Raw genomic sequence first — 13,933 nt, 5'->3', positions numbered from 1 at the left:
TGTAAAGCCCCTCCCCTTCAGCCTATACACCCCCCGTGCTGCCACGGGCTCATCAGTTTTGGTGCAAAAGCCAGAAGGAGGAAAAAATTATAAACTGGTTTAAAGTAAATTCAATCCGAAGGAATATCGGAGAACTGAAACCATTTAACATGAACAACATGTGTATACAAAAACAGGGGCGGGTGCTGGGTCTCCCAATTGGAGCTAGAAGAAAAGGAATTTACGGTAAGTAAACAAAATTCCCTTCTTCTTTGTCGCTCCTAATTGGGAGACCCAGACAATTGGGACGTCCAAAAGCAGTCCCTGGGTGGGTAAATAATACCTCATAATAGAGCCGTAACGGCTCCGTCCTAGAGGTGGGCAACCGCCGCCTGAAGGACTTGCCTACCTAGGCTGGCATCTGCCGAAGCATAGGTATGCACCTGATAGTGTTTCGTGAAAGTGTGCAGGCTCGACCAGGTAGCTGCCTGACACACCTGCTGAGCCGTAGCCTGGTGTCGCAAGGCCCAGGACGCTCCCACAGCCCTGGTAGAATGGGCCTTCAGTCCTGAGGGAACCGGAAGCCCCGAGGAACGGTAAGCTTCGAGAATTGGTTCCTTGATCCACCGAGCCAGGGTGGATTTGGAAGCTTGTGTCCCTTTACGCTGGCCAGCGACAAGGACAAAGAGTGCATCCGAGCGGCGCAGGGGCGCCGTACGAGAAATGTAGAGTCTGAGTGCTCTCACCAGATCTAACAAGTGCAAATCCTTTTCACATTGGTGAACTGGATGAGGACAAAACGAGGGTAAGGAGATGTCCTGATTCAAGGCAAATGGCCAGGGAGAAAACTCCTGAGCAGAGCACCACGACAGGAATATTTTCCACGTCCTGTGGTAGATCTTGGCGGACGTTGGTTTCCTAGCCTGTCTCATAGTGGCAATGACCTCTTGAGATAATCCTGAAGACGCTAGGATCCAGGACTCAATGGCCACACAGTCAGGTTGAGGGCCGCAGAATTTAGATGGAAAAACGGCCCTTGAGACAGCAAATCTGGTCGGTCTGGCAGTGCCCACGGTTGGCCGACCGTGAGATGCCACAGATCCGGGTACCACGACCTCCTCGGCCAGTCTGGAGCGACGAGGATGGCGCGGCGGCAGTCGGCCCTGATCTTGCGTAACACTCTGGGCAACAGTGCCAGAGGAGGAAACACATAAGGAAGTTGAAAATGCGACCAATCCTGAACTAAGGCGTCTGCCGCCAGAGCTCTGTGATCTTGAGATCGAGCCATGAATGTTGGGACCTTGTTGTTGTGCCGTGACGCCATGAGGTCGACGTCCGGCATCCCCCAGCGGCAACAGATCTCCTGAAACACGTCCGGGAGAAGGGACCATTCCCCTGCGTCCATGCCCTGGCGACTGAGAAAGTCTGCTTCCCAGTTTTCTACGCCCGGGATGTGAACTGCGGATATGGTGGATGCTGTGGCTTCCACCCACAGCAGAATCCGCCGGACTTCCTGGAAGGCTTGCCGACTGCGTGTCCCACCTTGGTGGTTGATGTAAGCCACCGCTGTGGAGTTGTCCGACTGAATTCGGATCTGCTTGCCTTCCAGCCACTGCTGGAACGCTTTTAGGGCAAGATACACTGCCCTGATCTCCAGAACATTGATCTGAAGTGAGGACTCTTGCTGAGTCCACGTACCCTGAGCCCTGTGGTGGAGAAAAAACTGCTCCCCACCCTGACAGACTCGCGTCCGTCGTGACCACCGCCCAAGATGGGGGTAGGAAGGATTTCCCCTTCGATAATAAGGTGGGAAGAAGCCACCACCGAAGGGAAGCTTTGGTTGCCTGAGAGAGGGAGACGTTCCTGTCTAGGGACGTCGGCATCCTGTCCCACTTGCGTAGGATGTCCCATTGAAGAGGACGCAGGTGAAACTGCGCGAAAGGGACTGCTTCCATTGCTGCCACCATCTTCCCCAGGAAGTGCATGAGGCGCCTCAAGGGGTGTGACCGACCTTGAAGGAGAGATTGCACCCCTGTCTGTAGTGAACGCTGTTTGTCCAGCGGAAGCTTCACTATCGCTGGAAGAGTATGAAACTCCATGCCAAGATATGTCAGCGATTGGACCGGTGTCAGATTTGACTTTAGAAAATTGATGATCCACCCGAAACTCTGGAGAATCTCCAGAGTAACGTTGAGGCTGTGTTGGCATGCCTCTTGAGAGGGTGCCTTGACCAGCAGATCGTCTAAGTACGGTATCACTGAGTGACCCTGAGAGTGGAGGACCGCAACTACTGTAGCCATGACCTTGGTGAAAACCCTTGGGTCTGTCGCCAGGCCGAACGGCAGTGCCGCGAACTGAAGGTGTTCGTCTCCTATGGCGAAGCGCAAGAAGCGCTGATGCTCTGGAGCAATCGGTACGTGGAGATAAGCATCCTTGATATCGATCGATGCTAGGAAATCTCCTTGGGACATTGAGGCGATGACGGAGCGGAGGGATTCCATCCGGAACCGCCTGGTCCTTACGTGTTTGTTGAGCAGTTTTAGGTCCAAAACAGGACGGAAGGACCCGTCTTTCTTTGGAACCACAAACAGGTTGGAGTAGAAACCGTGACCCTGTTGCTGAAAAGGAACCGGGACCACCACTCCTTCTGCCTTCAGAATGCCCACCGCCTGCAGAAGAGCCTCGGCTCGCTTGGGAGGCGGAGATGTTCTGAAGAATCAAGTCGGAGGACGAGAGCTGAACTCTATCCTGTAACCGTGAGACAAAATGTCTCTCACCCAACGGTCTTTTACTTGTGGCAGCCAGGTGTCGCAAAAGCGGGAGAGCCTGCCACCGACCGAGGATGCGGTGTGAGGAGGCCGTAAGTCATGAGGAAGCCGCCTTGGTAGCGGCACCTCCGGCGGTCTTTTTAGGGCGTGATTTAGACCGCCATGCGTCGGAGTTCCTCTGATCCTTCTGAGGCCTTTTGGACGAGAATTGGGACCTGCCCGCACCCCGAAAGGACCGAAACCTCGACTGTCCCCTCCTCTGTTGGGGTGTTTTTGGTTTGGCCTGGGGTAAGGATGTTTCCTTTCCCTTGGATTGTTTGATGATTTCATCCAATCTCTCACCAAACAAACGGTCGCCAGAAAATGGCAATCCAGTTAAGCACTTTTTGGAAGCCGAATCTGCCTTCCATTCCCGCAGCCACAAGGCCCTGCGTATTGCCACCGAATTGGCGGCTGCAACCGCCGTACGGCTCGCAGAGTCCAGGACAGCATTAATAGCGTAGGACGCAAATGCCGACGTTTGAGAGGTTATGGACTCCACCTGCGGGGCAGACGTACGTGTGAGTGCGTCAATTTGCGCCTGACCAGCTGAGATAGCTTGGAGTGCCCATACGGCTGCGAATGCTGGAGCAAAAGACGCGCCGATAGCTTCATAGATGGATTTCAACCAGAGCTCCATCTGTCTGTCCGTGGCATCCTTGAGTGAAGCTCCATCTTCCACTGCAACTATGGATCTAGCCGCCAGTCTGGAGATTGGAGGATCCACCTTGGGACACTGAGTCCAGCCCTTGACCACGTCAGGGGGGAAGGGGTAACGTGTATCCTTAAGGCGCTTGGAAAAACGCTTATCTGGACAAGATCGGTGCTTCTGGACTGCCTCTCTGAAGTCAGAGTGGTCCAAAAGAAGGGAATTTTGTTACTTACCGTAAATTCCTTTTCTTCTAGCTCCTATTGGGAGACCCAGACGATTGGGTGTATAGCTACTGCCTCCGGAGGCCACACAAAGCATTACACTAAAAAGTGTAAGGCCCCTCCCCTTCTGGCTATACACCCCCCGTGGGAACACGGGATGCTCAGTTTTAGTGCTAAAGCAAGAAGGAGGAAAGCCAATAACTGGTTTAAACAAATTCACTCCGAGTAACATCGGAGAACTGAAAACCGTTCAACATGAACAACATGTGTACCCGAAAAAACCAAAAATCCCGAAGGACAACAGGGCGGGTGCTGGGTCTCCCAATAGGAGCTAGAAGAAAAGGAATTTACGGTAAGTAACAAAATTCCCTTCTTCTTCGGCGCTCCATTGGGAGACCCAGACGATTGGGACGTCCAAAAGCAGTCCCTGGGTGGGTAAAGAAATACCTCATGTTAGAGCTGCAAAGCCGGCCCTCCCCTACGGGGAGGCAACTGCCGCCTGCAGGACTCTTCTACCTAGGCTGGCGTCCGCCGAAGCATAGGTATGCACCTGATAATGTTTGGTGAAAGTGTGCAGACTCGACCAGGTAGCTGCCTGGCACACCTGTTGAGCCGTAGCCTGGTGTCGTAATGCCCAGGACGCACCCACGGCTCTGGTTGAGTGGGCCTTTAGCCCTGAAGGAACCCGGAAGCCCAGCAGAACGGTAGGCTTCAAGAATCGGTTCTTTGATCCATCGAGCCAGGGTGGCTTTGGAAGCCTGCGACCCTTTGCGCTTACCAGCGACAAGGACAAAGAGTGCATCGGAGCGGCGCAGGGGCGCCGTGCGGGAAATGTAGATTCTGAGTGCTCTCACCAGATCTAACAAATGTAAATCCTTCTCATACCGATGAACTGCATGAGGACAAAAGGAAGGCAAGGAGATATCCTGATTAAGATGAAAAGAGGATACCACCTTAGGGAGAAACTCCTGAATGGGGCGCAGCACTACCTTGTCCTGGTGGAAGACCAGGAAAGGAGCCTTGGATGACAGCGCTGCTAGCTCAGACACTCTCCGAAGAGATGTGATCGCTACCAGAAAAGCCACTTTCTGTGATAGTCGAGAAAGTGAAACATCCCTCAGAGGCTCGAAGGGCGGCTTCTGGAGGGCAACTAGTACCCTGTTCAGATCCCATGGATCTAACGGCCGCTTGTACGGGGGTACGATATGACACACCCCCTGCAGGAACGTGCGCACCTTAGAAAGTCGTGCTAGACGCTTCTGAAAAAAGACGGATAGCGCCGAGACTTGCCCTTTAAGGGAGCCGAGCGACAAACCTTTTTCTAACCCAGATTGCAGGAAAGAAAGAAGAGTAGGCAATGCAAATGGCCAGGGAGACACTCCCTGAGCAGAGCACCAGGATAAGAATATCCTCCACGTTCTGTGGTAGATCTTAGCAGACGTGGGCTTCCTAGCCTGTCTCATGGTGGCAACGACCCCTTGGGATAATCCTGAAGACGCTAGGATCCAGGACTCAATGGCCACAGTCAGGTTCAGGGCCGCAGAATTCCGATGGAAAAACGGCCCTTGGGACAGTAAGTCTGGTCGGTCTGGTAGTGCCCACGGTTGGCCGACCGTGAGATGCCACAGATCCGGGTACCACGACCTCCTCGGCCAGTCTGGGGCGACGAGTATGACGCGGCTGCAATCGGATCTGATCTTGCGTAGCACTCTGGGCAAGAGTGCCAGAGGTGGAAACACATAAGGGAGCCGGAACTGCGACCAATCTTGCACCAAGGCGTCTACCGCCAGAGCTCTTTGATCGCGAGACCGCGCCATGAAGGTCGGGACCTTGTTGTTGTGCCGAGACGCCATTAAGTCGACGTCCGGCACCCCCCAGCGGCGACAGATTTCCTGAAACACGTCCGGGTGAAGGGACCACTCCCCCGAGTCCATACCCTGGCGACTGAGGAAGTCTGCTTCCCAGTTTTCCACGCCCGGGATGTGAACCGCGGATATGGTGGATGCTCTGTCCTCCACCCACATCAGAATCCGCCGGACTTCCTGGAAGGCTTGCCGACTGCGTGTCCCTCCTTGGTGGTTGATGTATGCCACCGCTATGGAGTTGTCCGACTGAATTCGGATCTGCTTTCCTTCCAGCCACTGCTGGAAGGCTAGTAGGGCAAGATAGACTGCCCTGATTTCCAGGACATTGATCTGAAGGGTGGACTCCTGCTGAGTCCACGTCCCCTGAGCCCTGTGGTGGAGAAAAACTGCTCCCCACCCTGACAGACTCGCGTCTGTCGTCACCACTGCCCAGGATGGGGGTAGGAAGCATCTTCCTTGTGATAATGAGTTGGGAAGAAGCCACCATTGCAGAGAGTCCTTGGCCGTCTGGGAAAGGGAGACTTTCCTGTCCAGGGAAGTTGACTTCCCGTCCCATTGGCGGAGAATGTCCCATTGAAGTGGGCGCAGATGAAACTGCGCAAACGGGACTGCCTCCATTGCTGCCACCATCTTCCCTAGGAAGTGCATGAGGCGCCTTAAGGGGTGCGACTGACCATGAAGGAGAGACTGCACCCCTGTCTGTAGTGACCGCTGCTTGTCCAGCGGAAGCTTCACTATCGCTGAGAGAGTATGAAACTCCATGCCAAGATACGTTAGTGATTGAGTCGGGGACAGATTTGACTTTGAAAAGTTGATGATCCACCCGAAAGTCTGGAGAGTCTCCAGCGCCACATTCAGGCTGAGTTGGCATGCCTCTTGAGAGGGTGCTTTGACAAGCAGATCGTCCAAGTAAGGGATCACCGAGTGACCCTGAGAGTGCAAGACTGCTACCACTGCCGCCATGACCTTGGTGAAAACCCGTGGGGCTGTCGCCAGACCAAATGGCAGAGCTACGAACTGAAGATGGTCGTCTCCTATCACGAAACGTAGAAAACGTTGGTGCTCGGTAGCAATCGGCACGTGGAGATAAGCATCTTTGATGTCTATTGATGCCAGGAAATCTCCCTGAGACATTGAGGCAATGACGGAGCGGAGGGATTCCATCCGGAACCGCCTGGCGTTCACATGCTTGTTGAGCAGTTTTAGGTCCAGAACAGGACGGAATGAGCCGTCCTTTTTTGGCACCACAAAGAGATTGGAGTAAAAACCTTGCCCTTGTTCCTGAGGAGGAACAGGGATCACCACTCCTTCTGCTCTTAGAGAGCCCACCGCCTGCAGAAGGGCATCTGCTCGGTCGGGATGTGGGGAAATTCTGAAGAACCGAGGCGGAGGACGAGAACTGAACTCTATCCTGTACCCGTGAGTCAAAATGTCTGTGACCCACCGGTCCTTGACCTGTGGCAGCCAAATGTCGCAAAAGCGGGAGAGCCTGCCACCGACCGAGGATGCGGAGAGAGGAGGCCGAAAGTCATGAGGCAGCCGGCTTGGAAGCGGTTCCTCCGGTTGCTTTCTTGGGGCGTGAGTGAGCCCGCCAGGAATCAGCGCTCCTTTGCTCTTTCTGAGTCCCTTTGGACGAGGAAAATTGGGGCTTGCCCGAGCCTCGAAAGGACCGAAACCTCGACTGCCACTTCCTCTGTTGAGGTTTGCTTGGTCTGGGCTGGGGTAAGGAGGAGTCCTTACCCTTGGACTGTTTAATGATTTCAGCCAATTGCTCACCAAACAGTCTGTCTCCAGATAGTGGCAAGCTGGTTAAACATTTCTTAGAAGCAGAATCTGCTTTCCATTCCTTTAACCACAAAGCTCTGCGCAAAACCACAGAGTTGGCGGACGCCATTGAGGTACGGCTCGTAGAGTCCAGTACCGCATTGATAGCGTAGGTCGCAAACGCAGACATTTGCGTAGTTAAGGACGCCACTTGCGGCACTGCTGGACGTATGATAGAGTCCACCTGTGCCAGACCAGCGGAAATAGCTTGGAGTGCCCACACGGCCGCGAATGCTGGAGCAAACGACGCGCCGATAGCTTCATAGACAGATTTCAACCAAAGGTCCATCTGTCTGTCATTGGCATCTTTAAGTGAAGCCCCATCCTCCACTGCAACTATGGATCTAGCCGCAAGCCTGGATATTGGGGGATCCACCTTTGGACACTGGGTCCAGCGTTTGACCACGTCAGGGGGAAAAGGATAACGTGTATCCTTAAGGCGTTTGGAGAAACGCTTGTCTGGATAAGCATGGTGTTTCTGGACTGATTCTCTGAAGTCAGAGTGGTCCAGAAAAGTACTCAATTTACGCTTGGGATACCGGAAATGGAACTTCTCCTGCTGTGCAGCTGCCTCCTCTGCTGAAGGGGCTGGGGGAGAAATATCCAACAGTCTATTGATGGCCGCTATCAGGTCATTTACCATAGCGTCACCATCAGGGGTATCTAGATTGAGAGCGGTGTCAGGATTAGAGTCCTGATCACCCACCTCTATCTCATCATACAGAGACTCTTCTCGCTGAGACCCTGACCAGTGTGATGACGTCGAGGGTCTTTCCCAGCGAGCCCGCTTAGGGTGACTGGGACCATCATCCGAGTCAGAGCCGTCAGCCTGTGATGCCTGGGACCCCCTTGAAGTACGGATTAGTTCCAAGTGAGGTGGACCGGGGGGCATAGACAGAGCAGTGTCCATGGTCTGAGTAACTGGCCTGGACTGCAAGGTCTCCAGGATTTTTGTCATAGTCACAGACATCTTATCAGCAAAAACTGCAAATTCTGTCCCCGTCACCGGGGCAGGGTTCACAGGCGTCTCTGCCTGGGCCACTACTACCATAGACTCTGGCTGACGAAGTGGCACAGGGATTGAACATTGCACACAATGGGGGTCATTGGAACCTGCCGGTAGATTAGCCCCACATGCAGCACAAGCAGCGCATACAGCCTGCGCCTTGGCACCCTTGCGTTTTGCGGATGACATGTTGTTGTCTCCTCAGAGCAATATAGGGTATAAGCCAAGAAGCGACCTACAGTGCAATATCAATATATATATGGTACAGGGAAAAAGTACACCAAGTAACACTGTGGCACTAGTGGGGCCAGCACTTATGTGCAGCTTACCGCCCGCATAAACGCGGGTGTGTGGTCGCCAAAGCCCCTTGTCTGGGTCCCCCAGAGCCTGTGTCCTTTCTCCAGCCAGACTGCATGCAGGAATGGCTGCCGGCGTCCTGTGGAGAGGGGCGGGCCCTGGGCGTGTTCAGATCAAGAGCGGGAAACTAGCGTCCCCACTGTGCCCAGTGAGAGGGCTGGAGTATGTAAATAAGACTCCAGCCCTTGGCGCTGACTATTGTGCAGCGTCTCTCCCCTTCCCTGACTGACAGGGTGGGGGCGGGAACGAAGCGGAGCTAGGCCGCAAAAGCCGGGGACTAGATTTATGAGCGCTGCCGCCGTAAAAGCGCGGTCAGCGCGAGTCCCCGGCGCACTACAAGTCCCAGCCGCGCCGCCGCTCCCGGAGCGGCCGGCGCGGTAGTTCCCAACACATAAAGTCACTCAGCTAAGCTGCAGTGACTGTAACCCCAGCGCGCAGCGCTACTGTCCCCGGCGCACTAGCACACCCAGCAAGTCTGGAGTGTGCGTGGCCTGTCTGTGCGGGGACACAGAGTACCTGAATGTTGCAGGGCCTTGTCCCTGACGGTACTCAGCTCCTCCAGCAGGGTCTCTGGGTCTGTGGATGGAGCCCGGCCTCAGGGTTTGGGGGCCGGTAAGATCCCACTTCCGCAGAGCCCCTCAGGGGGATGGGGAAGGACAGCAGCATGTGGGCTCCAGCCTCCGTACCCGCAATGGGTACCTCAACCTTAACAAACCACAAGTGGGGAGAGAAGGGAGCATGCTGGGGGCCCTATATGGGCCCTCTTTTCTTCCATCAGATATAGTCAGCAGCTACTGCTGACTAAACAGTGGAGCTATGCGTGGATGTCTGACCTCCTTCGCACAAAGCTTGAAATAAGAATTATTCTTACCGATAATTCGGTTTCTAGGACCTTCCACGACAGCATAGGAGGTTGTCTCTCCACGCCCTAATTGGGACAGGAAGTTCAAGAGGTTTAAAAGGACCCTCCCACCTCCCACAGCCAGTGTCTTACAAAGAATCCATAGCATATGAGAAGTACTACACATTCAGGAATATATGAATACATAGGGGAGGGAATTACCTGCTGTCGTGGAAGGTCCTAGAAACCGAATTATCGGTAAGAATAATTCTTATTTCTCTAGTCCCTTCCACGACAGCATAGGAGGAATACCAAAGAATTGATACCTAGGGGGGGGACCACAGCCTGCAGGACTTTCCTGCCAAAGGCCAAATCCCTGTTGGAATCCAGATCCAGACGATAATGCTTCGTGAAAGTATGGAGCGAAGACCACGTAGCCGCCTTGCAGATCTGCTCAGGAGGCAGAGGTAGCCCTGGTGGAGTGCGCCGTGAATCCAGTAGGTGGAGAGAGATGCTGAGCGAGGTAGGCATCTCTAATTGCCCGCACAATCCAGTTGGCGACTGTACTCTTAGCCACCTTCTTGCCCTTATTGCGGCCAAAGGGCTGGATGAACAGGTTAGAATCAAGGCGCCAAGAAGCAGTAACCTCTAGGTAGTGCAACACTATCCTACGGACATCCAAAGAATGAAACACTTCCTCACCCGGAGTCCGAGGATTCTGACAGAAGGAAGGCAGGACGATGGACTGCGAACGGTGAAAATCCGAAACCACCTTGGGAAGGAAGGAAGGGTCCAGCTGAAAAACAATGCTGTCATCTCTGATGGTCAGGTAAGGTTCCCTAACAGACAAAGCCTGAAGTTCGCCGACTCTGCGAGCAGATGTAATAGCCACAAGAAAAGCAGTCTTGTGAGAAAGGGAACGAATGTTACAAGAGCACAGAGGTTCAAACGGAGACTGAGATAGTCCTGTAAGGACCACATTGAGATCCCAGCGAGGCGTCAGGACCCTCTGACGTGGACATAGTCTACCAGCGGACACAAAGAACCGACGGATCCAACGATGATCTGCCAGAGCCGTGTCAAAGACTGCACTGAGTGCTGACACCTGAACTTTCAGGGTGCTAGGCCTAAGACCTAAGTCTAAACCACTCTGGAGAAAGTCCAGAATCTGCGCAATATTAGGCCGAAGAGGGTCAGGAGGCCGAGAACCACACCAGGAGGAAAATCTCTTCCAGATTTTGTTGTATATACTATTAGTCACAGGCTTACGGTTCTTCTGTAGCGTAGCCACAACTTTGTCAGAAAGCCCTTGGGCCTTCAGTGCCCGGGCCTCAGAAGCCAGGCAGCCAAGTTGAGTTTCTGGGGAGCCGGATGGAAAATCGGACCCTGTGACAGTAAGCTGGGGTCCGAACCTAAGAGGACTGGGCCGTCGATTCCTAGCGTCATGACCAGGCTGTACCAACTCCTCCGGGGCCACAGAGGGGCTACCAGTATAGTTGGGACCCCCTCGTCTCTGATCTTCCTCAGGGCCCGTGCGAGAAGAGGAAGAGGGGGGAACGCGTAAGCGAGGCGAAAGGACCAACTGTGGCAGAAAGCGTCTACCCCTAACGCCTCGTCCCTTGGGTTCAGGGAGAAATATGTTGCGACCTTGCGATTCCCTGCCGAGGCAAAGAGGTCCACCTCTGGTGCACCCCACCTTGCCACTAGAGAGCAGAACACCGCCTGATCCAGGCTCCATTCCCCTGGATGAACATCCCGACGACTCAGGAAATCCGCCTGAAGATTGAGGGAGCCCTTCAGATGGACCGCAGAAAGGGAGAGCAGAGACTGTTCTGCCCATTGAAAGATTCGGGAGGATACCGACTTCAGGGCGCCTGAGCGTGTACTGCCCTGATGGCGGAGATGTGCCACTGTTGTGATATTGTCTGAATATACCAGGACGTGAGAGTCCCGGACGAGGTCCTGAGCCGCAAGGAGGGCTTCCCTGACTGCCCTGAGCTCCCTGTAGTTGGAGGATTGGGAGCTGACGTAAGGACTCCAGACCCCTTGAAATGGGGAATTCGCCACCATTGCCCCCCAACCCCGTAGGCTGGCATCTGTGGTCAGAGTAACCAGGGGTTTCTGAGTCCAGGCAACCCCCACCTGCAGGTTGGCGGGACTCAGCCACCAGAGGAGGGATGAGGAGACGGACTCCGAGAGGCGAAACCTTCTGTTTAGGGATGACGGGAGTCTGTCCCAATGTGCCAGGATATGATCCTGGAGACACCGAGAATGGGCCTGAGCCCACCTGACTGAAGGAATGCAGGATGTCATGGAACCCAGAGCTGACATAGCCGCTCGAAGCGTCGGGCGAGCCTGCCGGCAAAGCTTTGATATTTTGGCTAACAGAGCTATCCTGTGGCCCTCTGGGAGAAAAGATGCCTGTCTGTCGGAGTCCAGCAGCACTCCGAGAAACTGCCGAGTGGAGGAGGGGGTTAACTGTGATTTTTTGAGATTGGGAATCCATCCCAGAGACCGAAGGATTCCCAAAGACCTTTCCACATGGCTCCGGAGGGTTGGAGCAGATGGAGCCATGAGAAGAAAGTCGTCCAAATATGGAACCAGACAGATACCCTGCAATCTTATGAAGGCGACCACCTCTGCCATGATCTTGGAAAAGATCCTTGGAGCTGAGGAGATCCCGAAGGGAAGTACATTGAATTGGAAATGAAGTACTTCCTCCCCGTGAAGCACCGCAAACCTGAGGTATTGCCTGTGTCCTGGATGGACGGGTACATGGAAGTAGGCGTCTTTCAGATCTATAGAGGCCATCTGATGGTGTAGACCTATCAGGGGAATAGCTGATTTCACCGACTCCATCTTGAACCGCCGGTACCGGACCTGACGGTTTAGACGTTTTAAATTGATAATTATACGGACGTCGCCGGATGGCTTCTTGACCAGGAAGAGACGGGAGTAGTGTCCTACCCCTTCTTCCCGACTCGGGACTGGGGAAACGACCCCCGAGTGCACTAGCTCTATAATCTTTGTGTACAACAGAGCCTGTGAACCCGGTGATGTCAGCGCAGTGACTCGGAGACCCGGAAGAGGGGGGGAAAGGAATTCTATGAGAAGACCGTCCGAGATGATCTTCAGAACCCATTGGCAAGTGGTTATGGACTGCCACTGGGGAAGAAACGCTGAGAGTCTTCCCCCCCACCCGGGCCGAGTCACTTTGTCCTGCTGAGGACGTTGCTGATGGGGAGGGATGAGGATGTTTCTCCCTCTACCTTTGGGATAGCTCCACCTGCCAGTCTTCCCTTTCCCTCTGGGCTGGGAGGCCTGAGGCATCGAGGGACGAAAGGACCGCTTCCTGTTAGGTCTAGGATCGGGCAAGGCCTTACGATCAGTCGCCTTGTCCAGGATATCATCCAGGGCAGGCCCAAACACTAAATCCCCTTTAAACGGAAGTGAACAAAGCCTCATTTTGGAGGTGGAGTCTCCGCTCCAGGCCTTAAGCCAGAGGGCACGTCGGGCAGAGTTAGAAAGCACCGAGGTCCTGGCTGCCAGGCGGACAGATTCCACCGAGGTATCTGCCAGAAAACAGGTAGCCTTCTTAAGCAAGGGAAGGGATTCCAGTAATTCCTCCCTAGGGGTCCCTTGTGAAATATGAGCCTCCAACTGGTCTAACCACCTAATTAGGGACCTGGATACGCAGGTGGAGGCAATGTTGGCTTGAATAGAGGAAGACGATGCCTCCCAGGACCGCTTCATCAGGCCCTCTACCTTCCTATCCATCTGATCCTTCAGTTGGGAAGTATCCTCAAAGGGAAGAGCCGTTTGCTTAGCTACCCTAGCCACCTGAACGTCTACTCGTGGGACCTCCCAATGTAGTCCCGAAGGTTCCAGAGGAAACCGGCGTTTAAGGTCACTCCGTACCCGCCTCTCAGGAAATTCCCATTCCTGAGAGACAATATCCAAAACATTGGCATGAACTGGGAATCCCAACTGTTTGACTGACTTCAGGCCAGCAAACATTTTGTCCTGGATTGAAGGAAGAGACTGCACTTCCTCTAACCCCATAGTGCTCCGAACTGCCCCAATAAGATCCCCCAACTCTTCTGAGTGAAATAGAAAGGACTGGTCAGACCCCCCAGATGGAAATCCTTCATCAGGACCCTCAGAGGTGGAATCAGCGTCCTCCTGATCAGATGGGGTCGACTGGAGTCTCCTCTTTTTTGGAGGAGAGGGTCCAGGAGCAGGGCCAGGAGCAGGGTCAGGAGCAGGGCCAGGAGCAGGAAGGGAGGCCAGAGAGGCCCTAATCTCCTGTTTCATCATGGACCGCAACTCATCTATCAGAGATGGTTGTTCGGCCCTAATAATCTGGTCCGTACATTGCTGG

The sequence above is a fragment of the Anomaloglossus baeobatrachus genome, chromosome 6 (assembly GCF_048569485.1).
Source record: "Anomaloglossus baeobatrachus isolate aAnoBae1 chromosome 6, aAnoBae1.hap1, whole genome shotgun sequence".
Taxonomy (NCBI): Eukaryota; Metazoa; Chordata; class Amphibia; order Anura; family Aromobatidae; genus Anomaloglossus; species Anomaloglossus baeobatrachus.
This window is presented reverse-complemented; position numbering follows the sequence as displayed.